This window comes from Schistosoma haematobium, chromosome ZW (genome assembly GCF_000699445.3).
Source record: "Schistosoma haematobium chromosome ZW, whole genome shotgun sequence".
NCBI lineage: Eukaryota > Metazoa > Platyhelminthes > Trematoda > Strigeidida > Schistosomatidae > Schistosoma > Schistosoma haematobium.
In genome coordinates, this window is record NC_067195.1 from 43,252,380 (window position 1) to 43,269,881 (window position 17,502).

Sequence of the window (17,502 nt, forward strand, 5' to 3'; positions counted from 1 at the left end):
TTTTGATGACAAAACTGAAGGCTATGACGGCATGATCGCTTTTTCCCAGAGGAGCCAGGATTGAGAGGTTGTCGACTAGGAATTCTTCGTTAGTGAATACACAGTCTAAGCGCGATGGTGTCTGACTGTTTCTCCAACGAGTTGCCGACCTCACATTTTCATATAAGCCCAAGTCATCGATGAGGTTGAAGAACCGAGCTTCAATTGAGTTGTCGCCTCCAGTGTACGTGTGTTCCGCGAAGTTGACTCTAGGGAGATTAAAGTCCCCTAGAATCAGGATGTGTGTGAAACCGAGACGGATAGAGCGGGATAGTCCTTCCAGCATACGACTATCGTACTCGGTGTCGGCAGTTGGCTTCCTGTAAATGACTCCGACTAGACACCTGGAAGTACTAGACAATCTTACAGAGCACCATATGGATTCCTCAAGATTGTTAAACTCGAGGTTGTGAACCTGGTGCACCTCCAAGCAAGAGCTTATGTATATGGCTACTCCGCCCCCAATTCCTGTTCATATATAAGCAGTTTATGCTTTCAATTTGGAACGCGTGAGCTTCGTCCTGTTTTTCTGTATGAACCTTATGTGAATGGACAGGTAGCCCACCTATGTGAGGTTTGCCGAGGTGGTAGGCCCTGTCCTTTACACGTTTTTTTTATCGTTTAGACAGTCCACAAGTGGAATGGTCAGCTCCAACTTGTCTTTGTTCTTGGTCCTAACTTCGTATGGCCTATCCGGGTGCATGTGGATTCCAGGTGGCAATCGACGTCTATTAGCACGAAATGCTTCCAGAACTGCAGCCGCCATGTGGGAAGATGGGAAGGTTATCTTCATTAGACGGGGTCTAAGATCACCGTCCTTCTTGGCTAGTCTCGTCACATGCTGAGTCAGTATGTGTTTGAGCCTCAAGGACTGTTTGATGAATTTCCATTCCCTGATGTCAGAATTTGATTGAGTAGGGTCTGCATTTTCCGGTATACCTTGGACAATTATGTTTCTTCCGCGGAAAAACTTCTCACGAGATTCTTTAGGGACGTTTCGTATGATACTGCGCTCAGAGTACGGTATGTCGGGCAGTATTCTTACGTTACCATCTGATTTCAGCAAGTGGCTTGCTAGCAAGACGTCCTCTACGTCGGTAGCAGCCTTAAGTGTTACTCGGAGAAGCCTCGGGTGATTTAGATGCTTAGAATCCTTTCCTCGAGTGAGCCGGGTGACCGTCAAAGGCTCTATTCTAGGAAGTTCGAGCTTCTTGTTCAATTCACCCCAGAGCATCCTGTCGTTTTTGTCCTGCAGACTGAGAGGAAGATCAGGCTTGTCAACGAGGTTCATGATAATGAGAGAATCGTTACGAACTGTTGTTAATTTACCAGGTTTCACGATGGGTTCAGGTTTAGTAACTTGTTGTTTGGAGGTCAGTGTGCGTTTATGAATCATGGGCTCTTTATTGACCGGACGAACAGTCTTGGGGGTAGACTGTGCGACTAAATTACCAGTTATTTTCCGTGCAGCAACTCTTGGGTTGCTCGGCTTAGGCGGTGATGCCTGGTTCTTTTGGGCTCTCTTAACGTGGGTCGAATCACCTACAGGGTTTTTGGCAACCACTGTTGTGTTCGGGGACCCTGAGCTGGGAGACCCGAGTTTGCCTAGGGAGTTCAGTACCGTCGACGTAATGATGGTACTGAGCCTCGACACGTCGTCGTTAGTGTGGATGGATGCTCCATCGATGGAATACCTATCGATATCCCTGTTTTTGAGTCCGTTGCACTCTCTTGTTTGTATATCAGTTTTTTTACTATCGTATTCCAAGTTAACTGACAACTTGTTCCGAAGACTTGTCAGTAGGACAATGATGTTACTCAGCAAGACTACGGAGTCTGTGTTGCACGTGACACACGCCCACTTTTGCTCTGACTTGCTGAGTCTGTTGTAAGCAGTTGCTGTCAGATCTGTGCATGCTTCGTGGAACCAACCTTTGCAGTTGTCGCACTGCATGCCAGTTGTGACAGCAAAACGGCATCCCGGACGTTTGCATGAGTTTTTCATGACGGTGTTGAAGCAAATTATGTTATAGATGCTTGCAAGAGCCTAGGACCTTTTAAAAAAAACACTAAAAAGCACACTGAAAACGGACAAAAATGGACAAAACGAGTGATATAAACTGAAACTAGTCTATACGTGAAAAACAAAAAAAAACCGAATAGTAAGCTGAGGCAAAACCACAGGTAACTATTAAATATAGTGAAACTCAAAAAAAAAGTAATCTACCGAACGTATAGCTCAGGATAGATTCTTTAGAACTGAAATGGTACTTTTGTTGCGTAAGAACACAGCAAAAGTTTGATAAATGCAAATCACGTTAGGACTAAACTTCCCGTTCGAAAAGCGCGGCCGGATTTTCAAGTCATTAAGTTATTAAGTAACGAAACTATGCATATTCATATTTCTCTTGTTATAGGCTTTTTTGACCCACAAACTATTACTGTATGTTTTAGCATTCTTGAGTTATACCCAGTATATTAATTACTACCTCCCTCATTCACAGCCACATCTCTTTAATTCTTGTACAAATGTTGTTTCATATTTCATTGGTACGATTTGGTCTGTCTGATTGGTATATAAACCGAGCATGTTTGAAATAAATGATTTATATCGCAGAGGCTCGGATTGGTGTTCTGGACTCACGTGGCTGGGCTAGGCAGCAAGCAGGACCAATTAGGACTCTAGGCTGCTCATACGGGTTTACACGTCATTGATCCGATCGATAACTCACTGCTCTCTAATCGGCGGTCACAAGTTATCATAGTTTTCCCCGTTGAAAACAGTCATTTTTTGGTTGTTACTAGTATGCCAAGATCACATGACCAGGATCTGGGGTCGGATACAATTCTAGAGTTCAGTGGAAGAGCTAGTGATGTCTGTGTGAGATTCCTGAAAATTAAATTTCAGATCACTATCGTATGTTCACTTCCGAAATAGTATCACATCCTTTTGAAGGTTTCACCAACATTGTTCGACTTAGAGGATATCTAGAGATTTCATCGTTAGCACGAATAGTGACTAGGTGACAAAGAATTGGCAAGAGATTATTAGTGAATATTAGGAAATAGCGACGTCTATAGTGAAAACGCGGGTTCTTCCAGTGACCAGTTCTGATGTAGTCAGTTGATTCCAGTATGGAGTTCCTTATCTTGCAATTAGTATGAGATTAGGTATATGAAATATCCACATTCCATCATTTCAGTGAACATGGATTGCGACCCAGAATAAAATGTTCAGGTGAAATAGGACGCGCTCAGATTCTAAATATTTTCTCAAATTGTCATTGACCATAAATTTGGCTTATCCGTGACATACAAATTCTAATGGTTTCCGTTTTCCGCCACAGGTCTTTGGATTGTTTTGGAAAGTTGTTCGTCCTCAGTAATTGGACGAGTCCTGATTCAGTAGTGTTGGAATTAGAGGCTTATCAAGTGACCGGATGATTAAAAATTATTTACACAAGGTAATAATAAGGTGATTTTACGCTAAAATGAAACTATCCTCTAGTTCTTATTGTTCTACACTAGTTGTATGTTCAAATTATGCCAATGATATAAACTGCTGAATGAAAATCTTCCCCACAAACTCTTTCAGAGATAACTTAGTGATAAGGGTCACAGTGAAAGACACTGAGCATAGAAGGCTAAATTTGTTTATGGTCTTTTGAGTCGATATACCTCTCTAGATCTCTCTGGATCGGTGTAGTTTATGACGATATAACTTCTTGAATAATAGGAAGTACCTTGTTAGGACAACAAAACACTTTATTTTGAGGCTTTTTTTCAAACTTTGTAGATATTGTTTAATCGACTTGCACTAAGTGCTGAGTATATTTATCGGAATTTGTTGTTTTACTCTCTTTAGACAGTTTCTCTTGAAGGTCATTGACCTAATATCTGAGTACATTTTGATAATTTTGGAAACCATAATGATATTTCGTTTCTTATTAGTCATTTCCATAAGCACTTTTAGTGTGTTCGGAACTTCAATATGTGAGTTTTCTGAGTATTTGCAATTGTTTAAAACTGTTTTTGTTGTCAAACAATGTGTATTCATCAAATTATTTTGTATTTATGTCAATATTTCAACAGGGTTTTCGATTCGACAAACTAATGTTTAATATTTCTGAAGCAGATATAGCACAAGCGTATCAGTGTAAATAACTAACCAAAATTGTGTTATTCAAAATGAATTAGATCATATTCCATTTTATTTGATAGCCATAGTTTTCAGCTTCAAATAAGAATAAACCCTTCGGGTGTGTCAACACAAGATAACCGGTCGTTAGTTATAAATACTTTAAAAACACTGTGAATGAAAACTTCTTTTGAAATCATATTGAGGTATGAAGTGTATTGCATGATGAATCAAGACGTCCAATGCCTTTATTTTACATCCTGCTATGTTGTGCTACGAAATTCGAATATTTCAATTTCTTATAACTCAATCTGACTGATAAATAGCATTAATCGACCATTATAGACGACGTATTTGACGTTACTAATTGACAAATAGCTCGTAGCACAGTGACGTTCGTCCGTCTAATAGCTAATTTGCTTCTCCTAACTGTCAGCGAAATGTATATATAAAAATGTAATGTTTTTATCAACTAACAGATCGTCCGCCATAGCCCCGACGTAGCTTGATTACAAAATATGGTTTCTGTGCGTGCTGAGGTAGTTTCATATGATTATTACCTCTATGTTTAAAATCCTTATGGAACATGGGTTGCACAGTTCCATTTTGCATCTTATCTCTCGCATGTATTACATAAAATGTGTTAGAAAAAATGTCATCAGGGGCTAAAATTGTAAATATCACTTTCACTTTTTGAAGCGAGTTTTATTCTGACTGAGAAACAAATACGTTAATATAGGATATAGTGAGAGGCATATCAATATGGCTTCCGATATCAGCATTATAATATATCCAACAGCAAAAGACTTAAATAGATTTATGGTTTGATGTACTGCTCTAATATCTGTCTGACGTGGAAAACATTGAATATAGCAAAAGTGGTTTCAAGAATTTGTCGATTGTTAACGTATTTGCTAAAAATCATCGAATTGTAGTGTTCATTCAAAAAATTTGGAACTTTGTTTATGGTCTTTGTAATAACTGTCTCATCAAAAGGCAAAACAAAAATTCACTGTTTAGCTATATTTTGTTTGACTTTGTTTGCAGATATTCTTTTTAAATTAAAAATCATGGTAGCAGAGTATTTCAGTATTGTTCCACAGGTTTACTAGTGGAACATCTTTTTCTCTTAGATTGTATTTGTCTTCAGACTTTTTTCTGTCATTCACATGGTGTGGGTTTTATTTGCATAAAGTATATAGTACTATGTGATTATGGGTTTGAACATAGTAGATTTATAACGTTCCATTACTAATTATAAAATCTGTTTCAGACGTGATTCAGTTTGTTCAGCTTAAATGTATATATTTTTATCTCGGGCCCCTAGTTAATCCGTTAGGCTGTCTCATGTTGATTGATTATTTATATGAATGATTTAGAGCCAGAGGTACGTTTCTAATTAAATAATTAGTTTAGTGTAGTAATTAGAATCTTCACGTAAATAGAACTGAAACTGAGTATTCTTTATCGATAAAACCAGCGCTTATTTTGATGCACAATATTTATGAAAAATATTGTTTATGCAAACGGAAAAATTAAGATTTAGCTTTATGTTCTGTGATCAGATACGTCTTAAAATGTTTAAGAATTTAAGTTGATTTACTTCAAAAACTGTGTTCGTTAAGAACTCATAAGCCTTGACAAAACATGTTATCAAAAATCTGACACTAAAATGTGTATGAAAATAATATTTTGATGTAGCTCATGAACTAATATTAGGCTCAATGCTATTAGAACACCAGCAATAATAAGTGAAAATAATTGCGCATATTTAAATTCTGAGGCTACATTTTGATCTTGTTAATTATTCGCTTATCAATCTTGACTGTTTTTATGTTAGTGTTTGTGTATTCACTTCTTATGTTACTTATCACATGCCTGTAACTTACCTTTTTGTGACCATAAATATCGATTAACGCTTGGTTAAATCGAGTTGTCTCACCCGCCTTCTCCACTGTGCGTCATTTGACTTTGCTCTCTTTGCTTCCTTTGCTTCATTTCTTTGATTGTCTGTCCAGATCATCGAGTTTTCAAAATATACGTATTCGAAATTCATTCCCATATTCAACTTATTTAATTCCGCTATACGCTAACGCGAGTTAAGTCAGTGATTATTTACGAGGATTGGCAAAGTGTGTATTTCAATAACAATCATTCATACGATCTATCTGGAGTCAGATATGTGGCCACAAAACTTCAATCAGTATCGTAAAATTACTGCTCAAGAAGATTCATTTGAATTCAGTTATTGGGCTTGAATCAGACGGAACAAAAGTGATAAATTTCAGTTTAAATGAACTTTTTATTCTAATAAGGCACAGAACTTGTTTTAAAAGTAAAAATCTAAAATAAGTATACTTCTCCCGTACTCTTTAAAAAATGATTTTATTACCTTTTGCGAACAATATATTTCTGTGTTCAAACGACATACAATCCACGAAAAAATCATTCTTTTTTTTATTTTTACGAGAATGACAAAACAAATGTGCATGCACTTAAAAGTACTCTCAAAATTTCCAATTTTCAGGCGAATTTGAGATCATACCCCTGGTATCATTAATTTAGTGAATGGTAAAATTCATTAGATAAGTTTATCTCTGTATAAAATATTATCAGCTATAACGTTTACTCATTTTTCTACCATAAAACCATTGACTAAATCTCTATCCTCATCTCGTTTTCATTTTTTAAGCTATAAGGTAGGTAAGCTATTTTAGCATCTTCATAAACGTTTTGGTTAAGCTAAACATTATATTACACGTTATTGTTAGCGTAGTGTGGAATAATTCCTTTACTTATTTTGGAGTTCGGGATTTACAATAAAAACTAAACCTTACTTCTCAATAATTAGTTTTCCAAAAGCAATTATAAATAAATGTCTCATTATTCTCTGTGCTATTATCGCTGACAGCATCATATTATTCAGATTTATGCGAAATGTGACTAACGGTAAAAAAGAATCCTTTTGGACGATCAATACTTTGTCTATATCCACCTAACTTTGTTTACGTGTGTTAATCATAAAAAAAACCCTGAATGAGTTTATATAGGACAGACTGAAGTCTATTTGAAACCTTTTTGGCTAATAAAAATCGTGACTGCTTTTGGACTAGAATTTTTAGAAACACCACTGAGTACGATAATGGGATTAAGTCCTTGAAAAAATTATTGTTTTACAGTAAAAAATGTTTACAATTAAAAATTATCTATATATACATATTTGGTGATAAAATCGGACAGAGTTGAGTACCCCACTGTGGTTGGGTGGTCTCATATATGCGTTTTTACTGACGTTTGTAACCGATGGAAGCATTGAAGCAAAGAAAACCGGGAAGAATAAATAACAGAATAACACTAACAGTTTTAAAACAGCAAAATGCACTGAACAATTAGTTTGCTTATAGTGATGTTTAGTACACTTTTATGTCAATAGAAAGAACACATATCAGGTAAATTTTCATAAATTTTGTATACTGTCATTTTTCTTCCATGTCTTTGGTAAGCAAAATACACATTTATGTTGACCATTTTTCCGAGTTGTTTGTTAGATTTATGTTCATTTTAAACAAGATTAGGGAAAAAAATTTCATTGTAAAACTAACTGACCAAGTGAAAATTTACTAAAATTGCAGCACATTCAAACCTCGTAATGGTTTGTTGTGTTGGAAACAGACAATACAAACAATGCAGTATAGTTGAAATTGAAAAGAAGGGTTAATGTCATGATACATTACATAAGAAGTAACATGAATATATTGCACTGAAATGAAACCAGTCAGGGTTTGCTGTAAGATAAAGATTGTAAAAGTGAACAGAAAACAATTTCCTTGATTTAGTGTTACTCAGGTGGACAATTTTATTGAGATGAAGCAAACGTATAGTGTTTTGGACTTGTATTTTATTACGTAATAAGTTAACAATTTACGATTATAAGAAGGATAATAATTCACCGGATTGCGGATCATTGTCTTTCAGTGTTCAGCAACTGATAGAAGATTTATTTGAATCCAAATTTTTTATTATCTTTTAAAGGAAGTAAAAATGAATAGGATTTTTTTATCTTTTCTAGGCAAAATCAAGGCATACAGTCAGTAATTTTATATGGAACATAAAAAGAGTTAACTTTGTATTTTTATTCATGTTAAAGCTTGAGTAGTATACAATGGATTAGTAGTCATAAAGAAAATTATTATTCGAATAGACAAACAATTTGATCTCGTTCGCTGATGAGGAAGTTACATTTTGTACAAACTGAAGAAAGTTTGAATAAAATCAAGAATTTAATTCTAGTGCTTGTAACTTCAGATTTAAAACGGTTGAAAGCATCCACGTTGTGAATTTTGTCACATAAATAAATTGACTTTCATTAATTTATATAAGTGTCGTCGATATTGTTAATTCTGTGTAATTCATTATTGAGTATGAAAACTAGGAAAGTGGAAATAACAAGAGATATGTGAATTGTGCTTTTTACTGAAGACTGTTTGCTAAAACATAGTCAATACCATCAAACACTAAAACGAAACAACTTATAAATGATAGATGATGAATTCTAAGTGACAGTTAAATTGAGGGACAACTGTTGTGTACTGCTGTTATGTGTAAGATGTACATGTAAACTATGATTGGGAATATACATGTGAATAGATCCCATCTTATGTACAATAACTAGTAAATCATACGTTTAGTCACAAATCAGTGCATCTAATTCTGTTTCGTCGTTAAGCGTATTGCGATTCACTTATCAATTAAGTGAAGATAAATTTAAAGAACTCAGTCGGAGCAACCATTCATAAAATTTTCACATCACAATAACCATCACAATTAGATGCTAAGAATAGTTAAGTTAATTTCTCTTTTTCTGATTTAGGGATTTCATTTATTCAATGAGGTTTTAGACAATTTCAGTGCAATCAAGAGTTATGAACTACACGCCTAGATGGCTACTAAATCAATTAGTGTCTAATGTTTCGATAAACGTGAGAAGTTGACAACCATTTTCATCGATAGCAAAGCACACAATTGAAACGAAGCATAGAATTAACATCATCATAGCCTTTAAAATGCTGCATAGAAATTGTCAAAGATGAATTCTTAGGTTTATAGAAGCTTTGGATATTGGTAAATTCAAACCCCTCTTATGTGTACAAAAAACATTTGTCGTAACTTTGGATTTTTTGGTAATCTTGAAGCCAATATCTGGTCTAGGATAGTGCAGCAATTTCATTTTCTTTCCATAATGTGTTAATTTCCTCTCTCCTTCATTTACAATGATCAATGTTTACCTAAGCTTTCGTTTGTTTGACCTTGATTAATTTTCATATGAGATGCCTTGAAAAGTATGTGCGACCACACTGTTCAAGATGTATGGGAAAAATGCATCACATTTTTTAGATTTACTCCGTCTTTTCATTGTTTAATCGAAAATCCTTTATCTATATATTTTTTGATTTACTGTGTTCAGGATATTACTCTTTTTAGATTGAAACATATAAAAGACATTTGACGTTTCACTGTGATAAACTGTACTAAACAGATGCATATTTCTGATAAATTTTCAACTCCACACTAAGTTTTTACAATTTGAAGTTAACACACACTGAGCAATTATAAAAATATCCAAAACGGATCTGACTGCTATAACCTTGATTGTCTGAATTAAGAACCATTCAGCCAAATAATGTCGTACTTATGTACATATGAGCTGAGTTAATAACCACTTGAAAGATCATCTATTCACAATAAAATAACAATTGAAAACTTATAAGTGTACGACAAAATGAATAGTAAAATCCATAAGTCAATATTCAATTATTGTTTGATTTTCATAATTCATTTAATAGAGCATTATTATTACTGATCAAAGATAGCTTATTCGTCATATTTCACAGCTCTAGGTTCCTTTCCCATTTATTACACCAGGGATAAAATGTCTGTGAAAGGTTAATTAACCTAATGTTTGGACAAAAACAATCATATCCACCAAATATAGGTTTTCTGAATCACTTTCAGAGTAAACTAAGTTTCAAATAATATGAATACATTGGAAGAATTAGAATACGTAAATATTTTCCCACAGCAAACTATGTGAAATACAATATTTAAAATGATAAGCTTTGAGACATGAACATTTTTGTTTCAGAACCAATTTTTTGTTTTGATAAAGAAAATGTGACCAGATAATGGTCTATCACGACTTTTAAGTAGGGCTGTTCATTTCTGCAGTAGCTGAAAAATATTCAAAAACTAACCAGGTCGTTATAAGGTAAAGAGATACATACTAATACGTTCAATATGCGATTAATGTTAAAAGTAGCTCTTAAACTACAATTATGTAATGGAAAAAATGTTTTGTTTTTAAGGAAAATTATTTAAGGCATACACATAAAGTAAACAAAACATTTAAGTCATACGATAAAAAGAAGGTTTAAGCGACGATTTCATTGGACAAAAATAAAACAACCATTATAGGTATCGATGCCAAGGTTGAACTTGATAATTTCAAATAAATTGAGCACTGGATAAAGGAAACAATTGTTGATTTTCCACTTTTTAAACTTGTGTTAATTTAGTTCGGTTATTTATTTACTCTGAAGAAGTGGCCTACATTTATTCACGAAACGTCAGAAACAGTTTTTCTACTTATTGGGATATGACAAAAAATATATTTATTATTAATGAAACAACCGCTGCTAGTAAGAATTCACATTTCCTATTGTTAATATTGGGGACTGCAGTTTATTGACTAAAAATTTATACCTGTTGAATATGTTAGTAATCAACTGGATTCGGAAGCTTGATAGATAACATGTCGGTGTTTGAAGTGTTATGTACAGAAGATGAATCTTGGTATGAACATCAGGACTAGAATGCAAGCACACATCCGACCAAAACGTCCCCAAAAAGATGAAACACATCACATGAATTATATTGTTAATCATAGTTCAACTTTAGTAAGACATTCATTACTTTACTAAAGAAAGTTTCATAAATAATCCGGATTATAATCTGTTTTTTTTTTTATATATTACCACTTGTGAGGATCATTTTTCTCTTTCAAATTTAGTTACTGACATTTCGTTAACAGGTTTCATGAATTCATCAACAATTTAAACGTAGTGTGACATGAACGGATGCTGTATTTGATTGACTTCGATAACTAATTCTTGCTGATTGAAATTTAATTATTAAAAATATCGAATTCAAACGATACGTAGCCAATCGACGAAATTATACAATTCAGTTATGAACTGGTAAATAATTTTCATTCAATTCTATGGGGAAGATGCTTTACTTTTAATAAAGTTTATAGTATACATTAAAAAATAACTGAAAAAACTGGGCTAGAATTAATTTATGTTGAAACTCATCGTTGGTTTATTTTTCTCTTTCTGAAGAAATAATCAAATCTTGTGAACTAAACAAAACTTTTGTGGAATTAAATTGAAATTTGATATTACATAACATTTGTTCAGAAATATCATGATAACGATTGTCATAAAATGTCTGGTATGGCAAGTTACAGATCATTTACTTTGTTAATATTCTTGGAAAAGACAAAGATGGACAACACTTTTACTATAAAGCTCAATATAAACTATTTGAATTTGTTTAGAAAAATGTTTCATCAAAATTTCAAGAATTATATGTTTTAAAAAAACAATAAAGCAATTCAAAGTTTATTTTCTGAATTAAATTGAACATATTCAATGAGCTACTGTCAGAGTTGATAGATGATGAAGAACAATCAATCTGTGCTCATGCTTACATTGACTAAAAAAAATAATAAAAGCCCTTACGAACACATCAGCACTTGTTGCATATAATTGATTGTGATTATTGAGTTAAATAGTAAGCTATATCCGGGTTTCTATTAAACATTAGATACTTGTGAATTTAAAAAAACAAGAAGATGGATAAATAGTTTGTATCTATGGAATCAATATATGTCAGGGTATTTCTTCAGAAGTTTACTATTTAATCATTTTTTAGTAGATATTTTCCATTAAGTATAACTTTACTATGTTTCAAGGCATTAAAGGAAATATGATTTTCATGTAATAAACATTGCATTCAGCTTTTAGATTTTAAGCAAATAATTTAAACAAAATGTAAGGTTTCATCACAATTCAAATGGTGTAATGTGAATAATTATACTGCTTAGTTAGTTAGTTATATCTGTCAGTTAAGGATACTAAGATATATGATATTGTGAATATGTTCACATGGTAAGTTGTTGATTGACTGATGTCAAATGCTACTCAGTTAAATTATACAGATCTCATTGTCAGTAAGGGATTGTGAAAGTTGTTGAATTTCACTGAAATCATAAACCGATATAAGATAGACCACCACTGTAAACCTGAAAGCACTGGATGACCGTTGTGTATTAGTACGGGACTCCTCAGGAGTGTGTACCCAAGACCCTTCACGTGGTTTAGAAGTTAAGCGCTCACACGAAAAACCGAAGGCTCTGGGTTCGATTCATGACTATGGGGTTATAGATATGCACTGCTGAGGAGGCCCGTTCTAGGAAGAAATGACCGTCCTCTACTCCCAGGTTTAAGATGCTGATCAAACTTGGATAGGTTCGTGATTTCAAAGAAGATCACGCAGAAAGTTACTTATGCATAATTCATTTTGTATTATTTTGGCAGCCAAATAAATAATTATCACCAGTATTTTTCACTGTGTCGTTTAATTTGAAGTCTTGATATCAAATACAAGCCAGTTAAGCATTTTGGAATCATAACATCACAGAAGATGATATTTGATGGCTAAATCACTCCAGTACGAGAGTATTAACCTACACAAGTCGGTAGTCACTAAGACTAATATATTCAAATAAATGTAAATTTGTATTAGCCACTGTCACGGAGAACAACTATGAATCAGTGACGCTCATGAATGACATCTAATTTGTGATCAAAAGAGAGAATAACATAAGCTTTTAATCCCAGTGAATAACCATGATATATGTGACATATGGATGTCTAAATTTGGTTTCAATAAATTGGTCGTTATTAAAATTCAAAACCATCCTTATTTATGATTTTTTTCATATAAAATAAGATGAAAGAGGAAACTAAGTATGCTTGACCAGGAAAAGAATGGTCTAACTTAAATAATACAATTTTCTCTGGAAAAAGTGTGATCGAAACTTTGTTGTCGTAAATAACTGTATAAACTTTAAACCTTTTACAATCCTAATGTTTTAGATTCAGATATATTGTTTGAATAATTGAAATGATATGTAGCCATTCCCCTGAACTAAAGATAATTTTTACTTTGATTATTATCAATTTATGTTCTAGCTGACAACGATCAAAAATTGGAAAGGGAAATAGATTTCCAAGAACAGTCCGCAATGTACACAACTTTGTGCGGTAAACTGCTTAAAGTTAAACAATGTCAGTTGGTGCATTTCAACTTAACAGTTAAGTTGTGACCTGTTTGTAGCAAAGTATGATGGTTCTAGCCCTAATTCTATGTAGACTCATAAGTGTGTACTACTTAGAAATACTGAACAATAATCTTATTTTATGCTTGTTGATACTGGAATGTTTCCATCTGATGTTTATATGTGAACAGATATGTTTTTTAAAGAATAATAACTATTTTTCTTAGTAATATTTTCCTGATATATATAGATATATTGGCCTTAAACAGAAGCATGGTTGAACAACACAATTTAAAACGTACTTCAGTAAACATGGATAGTGACTAGTAGTGGGATCTAGGACACGCATTCCGTTTTATTTGGGTCTCATCTTCTGGACATACCTGTTTCACTGTGCTCAACAGGACACGAACCTACTCTGTATTACCTCAAATCCCCAACTTTTTTTAAACTGGGGTATTGAGCCTATATAGCCTCTGGTATGTGTAAAGAAGATGATTCTCTTGTTGTTAACATTAAAGATTGAATTTTGATTAGTCATAGTTGGGTTAGATGGACTCCAAGTGAACTGGTTTCAAGTTGTGTTTAATTCACAAGTATTTAAGTAAGGATGTCAATACTGAGGCAGTCGGCATCTGCCAAAAGAGACTGATCAACATTCAGTCTTTAACATTAACGGTAGGAAGATTCACATATTTAGAAATAAATAATTAGAAAAAGCTAAAACATTGAAGTAGAGTAAAATAATTTTGTTGTACTATTTTTTCATTGATTTGATGGAAGCTGAATGAATAACCCTTGTATTCGTTTCATTTCAAATACTCGTATGAAAGCATTTTGTTTCACAAGTTGTCTTTCCACTTCATTAAATACTATTTTGATGTTAGATGTTTCGTCTTAAAGTTCTGTTTTTTCAGTATGTTCTTAAGTATGCATACCTACTAATTTATGCAGGGTTACATACATTTATAGTTTTAATAATGTGACAAAATTAATTAGCATTTTACCTTCATCAAGTGATTCCGACCAGATTAAGTGAATGGTGAATATTATAACTCGATTGTTAATTGAGGTTTATCATTTTATTTCAATAATATTTCATGTTTGCATACCAGAGGGTGCAGAATATGAAACAAACACATCATGAAAACGTTCTTCAAATGCTAACAGTTACAAATCTTTAATTTGGATTTATAAAGATGTATACACTTTTGTTACAGATTGGTATAGTTTTTATGTTCAGATAACTGTTAATGATTCCTTGAAAAAGCTTGGACCAGATTGCCAGGCGAAACGTCAGATTTACTTCTAATTCTTTCGCTGAGATTTTACAAATACATTCTTCCTCTTTAATGTTAATGATTCTGTACAAACTGAATACGAGCTTTTACGGAAAAGCTTCTTCGATTTCACTAAACAACAATATTATGATGTGAACAACAAAAAATACCATCCTGTTGAAAATATATTTCCAGAAAATGTGTTTAAGTTAGTTGTGTCACATATTTCATCAACCTTTTTCTCAATGTACAAGATAATTATTATAGTTTTTAATATTTACCTTTCCTTAAGTGAACCGAAATTAGTTTTAATAAAAGCGAATCGAATTTCAGTTTTACCTTTGTTTTAAACTATTGGCATTTCAATACATCGTTACTGAATTCACGTTAAAATTAACACTGCACAAAGATTCAATGATAGTCAAGTTTGCACAGATTATTTAGGTCAGCTGTTCAAGAAATTCATGTAATATAAAGATAGCAGAATACATTTAATTTGAAGAAAATATATCTGAAGAAGGAATAATTAATTTGTTGACAATGTTGTGTTTTGGACTAAAGATGATTTCAGGCTGTTTAGTACAATGGGGTTTTGATGGAGTTTTGTTCTCTGAGCTGGATAGTTTGTTCGTCAGAACATTTGAAAATCTTCACAACAGCCATCGAGACATCATGCAAACGACACAGAACAAAGAGGAAACACCCTAAGGAAGAAACTAATCAAGATCTCAAAACCACCCATGGATGAAAACACAAACCACTGAGTTGTCAACCTGTCAAAACGACCACTAACAAATATAGAACACCTACTCCGAAAAGAATTAAACTACGATACAAGCGATGCTTCAAAACTGGAATTCTTCGCAACACTACAGTCATCACTCCAAACTCACCGAATAAGTAAAGAAATGCAAGAAGAAATAAAGCAAACTATAGTACCGCTAACTGAACGGATGACGGACAACAACCGACTGGCCCCACAGGACCAAAACGCCTTAAAGGAACTCAGAACTAGAAAAGATATAGGACACGACCAAACCATCGAGCTCAGAGAAAAAAACTCTATCAAAATCATCCACCTGAGCTACAAATCTTCTTCATAATGGAATCTGATGCACAATATACCTGGTTTTGGAAGATCTTGAATATTTAAAGTGATTGGTGTGAAATTGTCGTCTGTACCCCCAGCAATATAGTATAAAATCATATTGCTCATATTAATGAAGCTTATATAATTTTGTGAACTGTTGTATGTAGTTTATCTAATATAACGTTCAAGTTCGTGCAACTAATATAAATAAGGTTGTTAAAAAAATTGATATAGTTATGAAACACTTTGAACAGTTTATTAAGCTTACATCGATAAAATAAATTTCTAACCAACGTACTAAGTGTAACATTGAATTGAGATTAATAAATTTCTGGATTGTCAAACTTAGTCTTCAATTTAAATAATAATGCAGTCATGTACAGTTTCATCTTCAAAGTCTTGTAGACGTTTAAATTAGTCATTTACATCATGAAATAATTGGATTTGTTTTTATTTCAAAATTATAGTTATGCTAGATTATCAGTGTTGTAAAGTCTCAATAGATCAATCATCTCAGAAGATAGCAAAACTTCCTGAAATAACATACGGACTTAATTACACTGAAATAGAAAATTTTAAATAAGGTGTTATTATCATTATTATTACCATTATTAATAAATTGACGATGTTGTCTGTTTATTACTTGCAGTTATACATATATGTAATTGTGTATAATAAATTAGTTTTGGCACCATATTTAAATGTATTTTTATTCAGTCACAAAATACTGTCATAAGCTGTTTGTTATTGTTATTTTCGTTGTTGATATTATGTTTGTCTAGGATTAGAAAAATAATAGCAACTGTTTTATAAAGTATATGTTAATGTATATACCTGTAGTTAGTTACACTTAGATGAATACTAATTCATAAAATTATTTTTTTTCCACCTTTCTTTTTTTGCGGGGGGGGGTCAACCTTGAACAGTGTGAATAATGTTGCTTAGTTAAGTGAATGTTTATTAGTCGTATATTCATTTGACAAATATAAACCAAAAGTTAAATGCTCTAAACTAGTCGCCAAAAATATTTTTTTTGTAAACGCATACGGCTAAGAAAGTGGCTAGTGAGATGTATTTTTACTTAACTTTTTATGGGCAATTTATATATATTTTTGTGTTTTGTATTGTGTAACTACCCTAATTTTTACATTGAATAAACATAAGATGAATAATAGATGATCATGGTATATGATAAATAATGATGAATTATATGCATTAAGTGTTACGAGATAAAGTAATAAATCAGATGATATTAATGAGTAATTAATTAAATAAACGAGTAGGTAATTTGCTGGGATTATAAAATACAACAAAAAAGAAAACGATTATTCAAGTTATTGTGTTATTTATAGATGAACATGGAAATGTGTAAAGTTCTAGTATAATTCTGAATTGATTGATGACTGTGTTATATGGGTTAAACAGTATTTGTTCATATTTGAAGAATTTAAGGGTTCTTATAGAGAAACGAAATGATTTTTAATCTATATTTGAATATATTTACTTTTCTCATTAACCATAGCTAATAACACAACTGAGATTCTCTGTATCTTGA

At 32.9% G+C, this 17,502-nt stretch overlaps 1 protein-coding gene across 1 annotated transcript in view; it reads left to right on the forward strand.

Annotated features, from left to right (window-relative positions):
• Positions 1-3,958: 3,958 nt before the first annotated feature.
• The window catches only part of TGIF1 (Homeobox protein tgif1), a 54,166-nt gene continuing 40,622 nt past the window's right edge, over positions 3,959-17,502 (forward strand). The window contains exons 1-2 of the mRNA XM_051211469.1: positions 3,959-4,032; positions 6,196-6,451. The gene's annotated coding sequence lies outside the window, so the exon portion shown is untranslated. The remainder of the gene's footprint in view (positions 4,033-6,195; positions 6,452-17,502) is intronic.